Here is a 12974-nt window from a genome sequence, read left to right as displayed (position 1 = left end):
TGTCTTAGTTTTTCTGGGATTCCAAGATTCTCTAGCTCCTCCATCAATTTCGTTCGATTAAACGTCCTCCATCAATTTCGTTCGTTCTTGTTTACTTAGTATAATATTATTAGTTACAAGTCAATCGTGACGGCGTTTTCGTGACATTAGAAGTCCAGTCTAAGGTCATCTAGGACGAGAGCGCGTTACAACTGCAGCTCAAGATCAATGTTTAGTATTAACCGCTAGAAGACAACCAACAATTACAGCACCTGAATTAGTTAGCGACTTGCAGCGGGCACATCAGGTAACCATAGACCTTGATACTCTAAGAAATCGTCTCCATGAAGCCAATCTCCACAATCGAAGGCCATTGAGATGTCCAGCTATCTCATATTACACTGTAGAACACTTTGCACTGTCGGATCCACAAAGGGACTTGACTCATCTTGACTATATCTTGACTCATCAATAAAAAGAATATTAGCCCAGTCGTTAATATCCCAATCTACATGTCCTGGTGCAAAAGTTAAATGTGCCATACGATGTGCCCTCGTTAACAGTGGAGCAGTAGCAGGCATTCTGGCTCTGATTTCAAATTCCCTTAAATAGGCAGGGTTGTTAATATTCGTTTCAGAGTTGTGACTGCATAGCTTCACTGAAGATGCATGGGATGCTGAAATAGCTATATGGAGATGGTGGTCCAACTCTGAATCGAATAAAAACAAAAACTGCCTTTATTCTTATTCATCTTTACTGAGATTTGAATATTTAGAAACTGTCTTTCGGTCCTTTTCCTAGACGAAGAGAAGGTAAATGCGTGGTCAAAGTGTCCTCTATTTGCTTTCTCCTATTTTCGTCGTCTCTTGTGCTTATATATTGTAAAAGCCAGAGATACAGGATGCAGCCAGAAAGCAGTTTATTAACGAAAAGTCTTAAATTTAAAATATTGTTTATTATATTTCTATTTCAATTATTCTAATTGTTTAAAAAGTAGTAAACTTTGTATCTAGGGCTTTTCGTTGTTTTCCTCGTATTGCGAGAGATGTCGCTAGATTGCGTCTTAAAAGGTGGAATCATTGTATCGCGATAGTTTCCCTTAAATAGGCAGGATTGTTAATATTCGTTTCAGAGTTGTGACTGCATAGCTTCACTGAAGATGCATGGGATGCTGAAATAGCTATATGGAGATGGTGGTCCAACTCTGAATCGAATAAAAACAAAAACTGCCTTTATTCTTATTCCGTCTTATTCTCCCTTAAATATGTTTCTAACCGAATTAGCACTTTACGAACCGAACATTACGGGTCATGGGCTGTGGAAAGATCATTTTGCGGTTGTTCAGCTGTAACATGATATGCACGCAAAGTCTGCAGATGTAAATAACGTTAATCTGCGGGGTTCGGGCATCTGGGAAGTCCTGGAACTGGTCTTCTCGTCTCGTGTATATATATCCTCCACTTTCTCTATACCTTCTTAGAGCTCTTAAAATGTTGGATTGGTGGATTTCCATAATCCCTGGTGGATGTCCATCTCCAATATTTTATTAAAGGCACAATTTGGGCTGCTTGTTCTGACGTTATATTACTCATTTTTTGTAAGAACGCACCTCCTCATTGAAAACTCAAGCATACATAGTGCACAGATCCAAAATAAAAATTTTCCTTTAATAACGTTTTGTTTACTGTTTTTTTTTGCAAGAACACACTTCAACTTGAAATGCTATGGGTTTGCAGATACTTAAAGAAAGCGATAGATGAATATTATAACATTCAGCTAAAAATTAAAAATCATTTTTAAAGTTTTTTTCTGTTTCAAAAATTCTGTGATACTTTATGTGATTAGTGTATTTCTAGAAACAAAATATTAGTAGAACTCCTCGTAAAAACATACAATTTCTTAAAATGCCAATACTTATATTTATCACAACAACTCCAAGTTATATAACAACTTCAGTTAATTAACCTAACAAGAAATCAATATAACTAAAAGCCACTCAAGATTAAATGGTTTCATTTTTATTTTAACGTAGGCATCTACCAGTATACAGTTAGCTACATCGTTTTATCTGAAATTAGTTGTTTTTAGAAACTCAGATGAATGTTTTTGCAATCAGATGTAAGTGGTATGTTTTTTGCGTTTTAACTTATTTGCTAATTTTAAGTTGCTCTATGTATCTTTATACTATATACACATAATATAATATAAATAAATATATAATATACCGAATACCTTGATTTATAGGGTGTCCAGAAACTCTCCTGACAAACGAAGACTCTTCCCAAGGGAACTAGAACTCTTTGAAGATGGCGCCTTGTAATTATTAGTTTTTTTTAAATACCTCCAGAACGCTTCTATTTAGAAAAACGAAAACTGGTACGCCTATTTACCAGAGATAAATCGATTCCATCAATTACGAATTTATAGTACCGGTCATATCGCATAACTTTTTTGTCTTTAACTTTTAAGCATTTTTGACACTGGATTATTAAATTGTGAGCTATTATAGTCCTAAAAGATACTCGTGCTCCTCCTAAAAGTCGATAAAATATAGCGATTTTTCGTTTCTTGAATTTTAAACAAATTTTCAAAAAAAAACTATTTAGAAGAAAGAAAATAGGTACGTTTATTTATCTTCCAGAGATGAATCGATTTCATCAGTTGCGAATTTCTAATTAGTACCGGTCATATGCGTCCGTTTTGGGCAGGTCAACCATCGCATAACTTTTTTGTCTTTGATTTTTAAGCATTTTTGACACTAGATTATGAAATTATTAGGGTATTTTAGTACTAAAAGTTACTCTTGCTTAAGTCGGTAAATACCCAGTATTTTTGAAAAAATTTTTCAAATTTTTTTCAAATTCAAAAACGAAAAGTTTTCGAATCGATTTTTCTAGAAAATGCTGCATCCTACCGACTTAAATTAAGATTACTTATTATAAGTACTAGAATACTTCACAATTTAATAACACAGTGTCACAAATGCATGAAAGTTAAAGACAACACAGTTACACGATAAAATAAACGTTGCCCTACCCAAACGGACGCTTATGACAGGTACTAGATATTCGAAATTGATGGAATCGATTTATATCTGGAATATAAAAAGGTGTACCAATTTTCCTTTTTCTAAACAGAGGCGCTCTGGAGATATTCAAAAAAATTAATTACAAGGCGCAATCTTCAAAATCCTATAGCTCCAGGAAATAGCCAGGAAATAGCCAGGTTTTCTTTACATTTACATACGAACACACATATTTATTAATTTTTTCATACTAAGTGTATTTATCTCTTATATTTACTATATAATTACATAGGTCATTGTTTTCACTACTTAATTAATTAAACCCAGCGACCTTAACCACTAATCAGAAGCCTTAAATGCTTTATTTTGGTCCTTCGAACCGGATAGTACCAGACAAGACACGGGCTGCTCTCGTGCTAAGAAACTGTCCACGATACATATTTAATTAAGATAACCAGGGGTGACTTGACATTTTTTGATGTGCTAATGTGCTAATTGTGTGTGGTGTGACCTATTGCAGATTTATTTATAGAGAGTGTTTGGTAAAGAATGGGCCATAGCTGAACCTTAGATTCCTGAAGTTAAAATAGGTCGATTTAAGCTAACTTACCTTAGTACAAAAGTTGATAATAACCGAAATACAGAGTGTCAAAGTTAAAATTTTATTTTATTTATTTTTGAATATTTCCTGACAGGCATGGGACAACAACACGAAATTTGGTAAGTGGTGCTGGTATTGTACAGTCTACTAAATTATGTTAAATAAACGTTTCTGGCTACTACCAGAGGCGTACGACGGGGGAACGTGAATGGGTTACCCTTCCCAAATTCTACGCCACTGGCGGAATTGCTATTTTAGTGCAATTTTTTGATGCTGCAATACTTTCTATGTAAATAACATACTCCTCATTCGTAACGATAAATTCATTAGTTTTCGAGATATTTGAAGCTAAAAACGAAGGAGCATAATACATTAATCAAAATAAGTGTGCGTTTTCATTTTTAACTTCAAATATCTCGAAAACTAATGACTTTATCTTTACGAATGAAAAGTATATTATTTGCATAGAAATTATTGGAGAACCTAAAAATTATGCTAAAATAGCAGTTTCATCAGTGGCGTAGAATTTGCGAAGGGTCAACCATTCACTTTCCTCTGTCGTACGCCTCTGGTAGTAGCCAGAAACGATTAAGTATTTAACATAATTTAGTAGGGTGTACAGTGTCTACACTTTCTGCCAAGTATGACACGGATATAATTTGTCCCTAACAACATCTGTTTTTCCTGATTACTGGAAAAATAGTTATATTATGCCTATTTACAAGAACGGAGATAAAAGCAATGTTAAGAACTATAGAAGTGTTTGCATACAGTCATCTATTCCCAAACTTTTTGACAGCTTGGTTTGTGGTCAGTTAAGTTGGTTATGTCGAAATTTAATAAATAAGAATCAGCATGGGTTTTTTTCGGGTCGATCTACTATTACCAATTTAGTTTTATATCAGAATAGATTAATAAATGCTATGGAAGACTTTAAACAAATTGATACAGTGTATACAGACTTTTCTAAAGCTTTTGATCGAGTTGACCATAGCATTTTCCTTAAGAGGCTCATCGATATTGGTTTTGGCATAATCACAGTCACCTGGGTCAAGAGTTTTCTGTCTGGCCACCAGCAGAAGGTTAAGGTTGGATCCTTTCTGTCAAACTCTATTGCAGTTACATCGGGCGTTCCTCAGGGTGGGCACTGCTCACCGATTTTCTTTGATCTGTTTGTGAATTCTATTTTCGACTGCTTTGAAAACAGTGATGCTTTAGCTTTTGCTGACGATTTTAAAATATCAAAGATAATTTCTAGTCCTTTAGACCAACACCTTCTGCAGGAAGACCTGGATAGATTGACACATTGGTGTACAGTAAACAAACTCAACCTAAATGTCTCAAAATGCTGTTACATTAGTTTTTTCAAAGGTAATAGGAAGATCAATACTTCATATAAAATAAATAATGAAGATCTGAAATATGTTTCAAAAGTTAAAGATTTAGGAGTGATTTTTGACGAGAGTTTGAGTTTTGTTGAACACATTAATTACATAACAGTTCAGTCTTCAAAAATGTTAGGATTTATTTTGAGACACTGTAGTAATTTTTCAGTTGACACTGTAAGAGGAGTTTATTGTTCTTTGGTGCGATCTAAACTTGAATATGGCTCTATAGTATGGTCTCCATACCATGCAGTTCATAATATGACTGTTGAAAAAATTCAACACAAATTTTTGAGGTTCTGTGCATTTAAATTAGGTCAAACTATTGTAGATCACGATTATGCATTAATAGAAAACAGTTTAAAACTTAATACACTGGAAAATAGACGTAATCAAGTATGATTAATATTTTTGTATAATTTAATAAATGGAAATTTAGATTGCTGTGATCTGTTACAGTGTATTAATGTTGATATACAAACTAGAAATCGAAGAGGTGATTTTATAACATTTTATTTTCCATCGCACAAGTTATGGCCAAAATTCACCTATAGATCGTTACTGTAAACTTATAAATGACAAACACATTTAAATTTTTGATATATCTCTGAATATGTTTAAAAATAATTTAAATAGAGTATTTATTTAATTTTTTTTTGTTAGTTCTAAGGTTACAAGTACCTACCTATTCTTATTCTAATATTTGTTATCTAATTATAATTATTAAATGTTAATCTAATTATAATGTTAAGTATTATTAGTACATATTTAGCTCGTAAACTTATTATTGTTAATTGTATAACTTTTAATGGGGTAATCCCGTCAATAAATAAATAAATAAAAAATAAAAATAAATAAAAAATTATTTTAAAGTATTATTTTTTTTTAATAATTTATTTTTTATTTAAAACTTTAAGAACTATGTGTGCCCGGTACTATAAAACTATTTGACATATCCTTTTGATACTTGGCAGAAAGTGTAGGTACTGTACACCCTACTAAATTATTTTAAATAATCGTTTCTGGTTAATACTAGAGGCGCACGACAGGGGAAAGTGAATGGTTGACCCTTCCCAAATTCTACGCCACTAATGAAACTGCTATTTTAGCATAATTTTTCAATTCTCCAATACTTTCTATGCAAATAATGTACTCTTCATTCATAACGATAGAGTTATTAGTTTTCGAGATATTTGAAGTTAAACATGAAAAGGCACACTTATTTCGATTAATGTATTATGCTCCTTCGTTTTTAGCTTCAAATATCTCGAAAACTAATGGCTTTATCGTTACGAATGAAGAGTATGTTATTTACATAGAAAATATTGGAGAATCAAAAAATTGTACTAAAATAGAAATTCCGACAGTGGCGTAGAATTTGGAAAGGGTCAACCATTCACGTTCCCCCGTCGTACGCTTCTGGTAGCAGCCAAAAACGTTTGTTTAACCTAATTTAGTAGGGTGTACAGTACCAGCACCACTTACCAAATTTCGTGTTGTTGTCCCATGCCTGTCAGGAAATATTCAAAAATAAATAAAATAAAAGTTTAACTTTGACACCCTGTATTTCGGTTATTATCAACTTTTGTATTATTCGTTGCAAGATAATTCGGATGGAATTCCCCAGATTACCCATCTATTAATCATAGACTCAGTCTCTTAATCTGAGGAATTCCATCCGAATGATCTTGCAACGGATAGTACTAAAGTAAGTTAGCTTAAATCGACCCATTTTAATCTCATGAATCTAAGGTTAAGCTATGGCCCATTCTTTACTAAACATTTTATACATTTTATCTCATTAAGTTATTTTGGAGTCGTATATGTTTTACTTTAATTCTTTATTACGAACTTAACCAATCAGCGACTTAAATACAAATTACTTGATTTATTTATAAGAATAAACATTTGTTTATTCACAACATATGTTAAAATTGTAGAAAACTCGTATAACATTTAACACTCCAGTAAAGTGTAAACTTTAATAAATAATGTCACTTTATTTAAGACATAAATGTTTTATATAAACAACAATTGGCATCGAGAATAATCTCAGAGGAAAACATTAATCGTTAAATTTTTAATCCTATAAAATCGATATTAACATTAAAGAATGTGGCTTTTAGCCAACAAACTATTAGTACCTACTATTTTTTGTAATTGATTTAAATATACAAGTGCTCAATTCTGTCGACTCCGACAACTCTTTTTTTTGTTAATTGTGAAATTGCATGACATTTACGGTCTAATAAAAAAAGTATTCCAATTATCTAAAAATAAATACCGAGTAAAGACTTTCCCACCCCCTAACATTAATTGCTGATCAAAATAGAATATAGGTATATTATGTCACATGTAGGCACGGAAAAAGACATACCAAGGAGAACAGGTTTAGCACAAAACGCCTTTAACACATTACGCAAGGTATGGGCGTATGGGCTTCGACAAGTATTAGTAAAAAACACAGATGCACCTTTTACAGACAAATGTGAAATCAGTCTTAGTATATGGAGCTGACACAAGGAAATATAACATAAACTTTTTCAAAATACGCAATCCTTTGTGAACAGATTCCTACGAATAATATTGAAAGTATTATGGCCAAATAAAATCACAAACGAAGAACTGTGGTGAATAACGAACAAAACTACACTACACTCCAGTCTACCAGGTAAAAAAAGAAGATTACTAGTCACATGGAAGAGGACGACAGAAAAATAACTTCTTCTTCTTCTTCATGTACCATGTCCTTTCAGAACGTTGGTTACCATCATAGCTATCTTAATTTTATTCACTGCCACCCTAAATAGCATGCTTGTATCAACAATATACCAATCTCGCAAGTTCTTCAAACATGAGGTTCTTCTTCGTCCTGGACTGCGTTTGCCTGCTATTTTTCCTTGCATGATATTTTGTAGCAACCTATATTTGGGACCTCCCATTACATGTCCGAAATACTCCAGCTTTCTTTGCTTGATGCTTTTTATGATCTCAGTAGTCTTGCTGAGACGTTCTAGTATTGTGGAGTTTCGAATCTTCTCCATCCAGGAAACTTTTAAAATTCTTCTATAGCACCACACTTCGAAAGCCTCAAGGCGATTTAGATCGATTTTATTCACAGTTCAGGACTCGACACCATAAAGTAAGACCGAGAACACGTAGCAGCGAAGTAGGCGGATCCTCAATGCCAATTTTAGGTCTCTGTTACATAACACCTTGGCAATCCTTCTAAAAGCCGCTCCAGCCTGCTCTATCCTAGATCTAATTTCGCCGTGACTTTCTGCGTTGCAATTTAATTGCTGTCCAAGGTAAACGATTTTATCAACTTGCTCAAGTTTGGTATTATTTACATAATATATAGACGGTTTTATATGCTGTTGTTTACTTATTACGAGTGTTTTGGTTTTCCGTATGTTCAGATCCAGACCTGCCTCCCTACAACTCTCAACGACACTATCAAGTAGTGTTTGCAGATCTTCTTGACTAGAACCTAGGAGTACTGTATCGTCCGCATATCGCAAATTATTGATGACTTCACCGTTCACAAGTATTCCTTCTTGATTTTCAGAAAGTGCTTTTCTGAAAATTCTTTCGGAGTAAACGTTGAAAAGCAGGGTTGACAAGAGGCATCCCTGCCGTACTCCTCTTTCAATATTAAGAGCCTGTGATTTCACACCATCTACTAAAACTGATGTTGTTTGATTCCAATATAAATTTGCAATTATTAGAACATCTCTGCCGTCCAAGCCAATGTCTTCTAGAGCTTCGATCAATATAGAGTGCTTAACACGATCAAATGCCTTTTGGAAGTCAATAAAACAACAGTATATGTATACAGATATATCTCGACATCTTTGAGCAAGTACGTTCATTCCAAACAGTGCCTCTCTCGTTCCAAACCCGTTACGGAAACCAAACTGTGTGTCATCCATGTATTCCTCGCATTTATTGTAGATACGACCATGTATTTCTTTTTTTTACCTTCAGAAAAATTTTCAAATAAGTGGTTTAACTTTCAATAAGTGATGGTTCTATAATCAGCACAGGTTTTTGCTGTTGTCTTCTTAGCTAGAGCTATAAACAGTGAATTAGACCAACCATTAGGTAGTTATCAGCTGGTATAAATGGTATTGAAAAACGAAGTTATAGCCTCTAAAACATTACTATCATTTATAAGCTTGTATATTTCAGTTGGAATTTCATCAGGACCAGTCGCTCTGCCATCTTTTGATGATTGTATGGCTTTTATAACCTCAGAGCGTGTTATTAGGGGTCCGGTTAGTAATAACGGGAGGTGAACTACTCCTATAGTCTTCGAATAGGTCCGTGACGTAATTTTCCCATTCTTTAAGTTTGTCCTCTACTTCAAATATTACTTTACCATGTTCATCCTGTAGCAATGCAGTTTGTTTCTTATTGAAGATACCAGCCTCTTCTTTCACTTTTTTATACATGTTAATGTTAAACGTATAAACAAGAACTTAGACAAGTTAATTTAACATGGAACGAAGCAAAAAATATTGCAAAGAACAGAAGAGAGTGGAGAAAATAAATCAATAAAATTGGACGGGACACAAGCAATTATGCGTGATGCTAGCAACCTTACCATCAAACTTTTTGCTTTTGCTGTTGAAACACTGATGTGCCCTTTGCTCCGCTATGGAGCCATTTTATTTATATTATGTTACATTTTGTTCTGAAGCTATTTCCTTGTGGCATTTTTGTAATCAACTATTCTAAATGGGAAATAAGCCACAATTTAACTAAAAAAAGATTTTAATAAAATTATTTTTATAAAATAATTCTTTTAGTTAAATTGTGGCTTATTACCCATTTAGAATAGTTGATTATGTCACATATTATAATAATAGATTTAAATCATATTAATAGATAACTCACTGGAGTTTATTAACATTAAAGCATGCAATGTTTCAAACTTATGAACACAAGCGATGAAGAAGAATCTTGAAGCCTTCGAGATCTGTCTATGCAGGTGAGTCTTAAGGATATCATGGATGGACAAGATAATCTCTTCTTCTTCTTTACGTGCCATCTCTGCGAGGAAGGTTGGCAATCATCATTGCTATTCTCATTTTTGATACTACAACTCGAAAGAGTTCAGTTGAGCTGGCTTTTTAAGATTAAGGCTGAGGTCACTTCTAGCCTTGAATGCCTCTAGTTTCACTAATGTTTGTCCCTAAATAGTTATAATTCTGAACTCGTTCTATCGACTTATTATTTACGTGTAGATTTATGTTTCTAATATTTTTCTTTGATATAACCATGAATTTTAAGATACCTAACGAGACTTGTTACGTTGGGATGTCCACGAGTTACTTTACGCAAAGATACCAAGGTTCGAAATTAAATTATAGAAAATACCTTTCTATTACAGAAAATTACCCCTATTAAAAATACGCAAGTGTAGCTTAAAACAAAGTTTTTATTCGGATGTTATCCGATGAATGTTACAAACTCGACTGACTTTAAAAACATACAATATCTACACATTCCTTAAAACTGCAATACATTCTTATCAAAGGTTTCAATCTCAAGTGGGCTAGTAAGCCTAACATCCCTTCATCTTAAAACAACGAAAAACAAACCATATGGCCCGCCGTATGTATAAAGCAGAAATATCTTTCAAACACGGACTGCCATATAATGACTCGACAAGACTCTACTATTATATGGAGAGAAAGAAAAGTGATGTAGACGATTAAAAGAAGAATATTTTTTTGATGAATGAATTTATTTGATTAAAGGGAGTGAGGAGAAGATCTTGAACGCATAATGAGAAACAGCACTAAATTTCTATTAATAAAAATACCTAATTCTTCAAGGCAAACTATTCGGAAAGCCAAGAATTGGAAAAAGAAGAATACCATGGTTAAAACCTGAGGAAACGTTCTCCACAACAACAAATAATCTAATTAAAGCAATTGTTTACTTTTAAGTAAGTATTGCAAGTAGTAAAATTTAAACGTCAAGGTTTGCTAAAAATTGTACTTAAAATAAAATAATCTCTGTCTATTTAAAAAACAAATATTGATATCCGAAATAATTTATTTTCTCAAACTGTTCATTATGTTTAAAATGTTACTTTACGGTTCGGTAATTTACAGGTAGCCAAGACATTATTTCAGGGTAGGCATTAAAATATTATTTATTATTTCAAGGAAAACATTGGTAGGCAACTAGTGCTAAGTCATCAACATAATATGCATATTTCGTTGCCATCGTTGGAGATGTGTCAGATATATACAGATTGAAGAGGTTTGGGACAAGCACCGATCCTTGAGGAAGCCCATTTTGCAATTTCCTTAGCTTGCTATTACCGCCTCCAGTTATTATTATTTGAAAAGACCTACGGCATAGCGTATTGTTTAGTAGGGTAGCAACTTCGTTACACGGTATAGCATAATGCCGATAATTTTTATTTTACAGTGTTTTGAAGAATTGAATTTGTATTATAGCTTTCATAATAATTTCATTTGGGTTTACTCCACTAATGAAGTATTATATAAGGCTTTTGACCTAGTGAAATATGATAAACTAATAGACATTTAAAGGTCATGTAATATCGACGATAAAGACTTACGGATCATTTCAAAACTCTACAAAGAACAAAAGGATAAAATCAGAATAAAAAGCGTAACATCTGGAAAAATCAATTTGCTGTTTGCTGTTCAACGTTTACTCTGAATTGATATTTAAGAAAGCTTTGGAAGGCACCTCGGATGGTATAATTATAAACGGGCAATGTATAGATAACCTGCGATATGCTGATGACAAGGTCATACTGGCAGATAATGCTGAAGCACTACAACGCATAATGGACCGAGTAACGACAGACTGTAGAGAATTTGCAATGAAATTAAATACAAAGAGGACTAAAACGATGGTCATCAGCAAGCACCAAAACAGAAGGGTGAAGGTCAATGTCGACGGAACAGATCTGGAAAGAGTAACAAGAATAACGTACCTATTTAGGAAGTAGTCTTGATGAAACTTGGGACCACTCACTAGAGATAAGAACACGCCTGGGAAAGGTACATACAGTGTTTTAGAAAATGCAAAAAGCAACCGTCAACTGGGTATCTCATTGAGAACTAGAATATATTTTTTTAACATCCCATTTATTTACAATCTGTAATAATGATTACAATAAGTAAATTGTTTAACAATTAAAAGAGACTTGCAGGAGACTGTCCAGTGACAATAACCTATAAAATCATAATTTTAGTACTTAACAAAATTATTTGTGACTAATAAATAAAACCCTATAAATAAAACTCTATAATAAATAAAATATTTTTGAAAATTTAAAATTTAAAATTTAAAATCTTGTTCGTAGATCGTTTGGAGTGTAGCGCTTTAGCCTTCTGTTTACCTGGGGTCTCATTAGGTTCTTCGCTAGCCTCTTGGGGTGGTTTTGTAGTCGGATGTCGTATTTTTGGGCGTAACTGGCAATTTCTTCTTTGACAGTCTTCATTTGGAGATCACGATTGATGTGTTCATTGGGCATGTACCACGGTGCATTTGTGATAATGCGCAAGGTTTTCGATTGGAATCTCTCCAGGATGTCGATATTGGATCTCGACGCAGATCCCCACAGTTGGATACCATAGCTCCATATTGGCTTAATCACTGCCTTGTATACTCAAATTTTATTGTACAAACTCAGTTGTGACCTTTTTCCTATCAGCCAGTACATTTTATTGATTTTCAGACCCAACTGTGTTCTTTTCGTGAATATGTGTTTCTTCCACGTTAATCTGCGGTCCAAGTGCATACCTAGGTATTTTACGTCATCCTTTTGTTGTAGTACTTGATTATTTATTGAGACGGTTGGGCACGTATCTTTTCGATTAGTGAACGTTATATGTACTGACTTGCTTTCGTTTACTTTAATTCGCCATGTTTGTAACCAGATATTTATACTGTCGAGATTTGTCTGGAGCAGTTGCGAGGCGATGTAAGG

General features: G+C 33.6%; 1 protein-coding gene across 2 annotated transcripts in view; it reads left to right on the top strand.

Moving 5' to 3' along the window:
• The first annotated feature begins 1986 nt into the window (after nt 1–1986).
• LOC126890677 (pickpocket protein 28-like) overlaps nt 1987–12974 on the top strand; it is a 106450-nt gene continuing 95462 nt past the window's right edge. The window contains exon 1 of one of the 2 annotated variants that reach the window (XM_050659799.1): nt 1987–2097. The gene's annotated coding sequence lies outside the window, so the exon portion shown is untranslated. Of the gene's footprint in view, nt 2105–12974 lie in introns of both variants that reach the window. The other variant, XM_050659798.1, reaches the window with a different exon arrangement.

Source organism: Diabrotica virgifera, chromosome 8, assembly GCF_917563875.1.
Source record: "Diabrotica virgifera virgifera chromosome 8, PGI_DIABVI_V3a".
Lineage (NCBI taxonomy): Eukaryota > Metazoa > Arthropoda > Insecta > Coleoptera > Chrysomelidae > Diabrotica > Diabrotica virgifera.
This window is presented reverse-complemented; position numbering and strand designations above follow the sequence as displayed.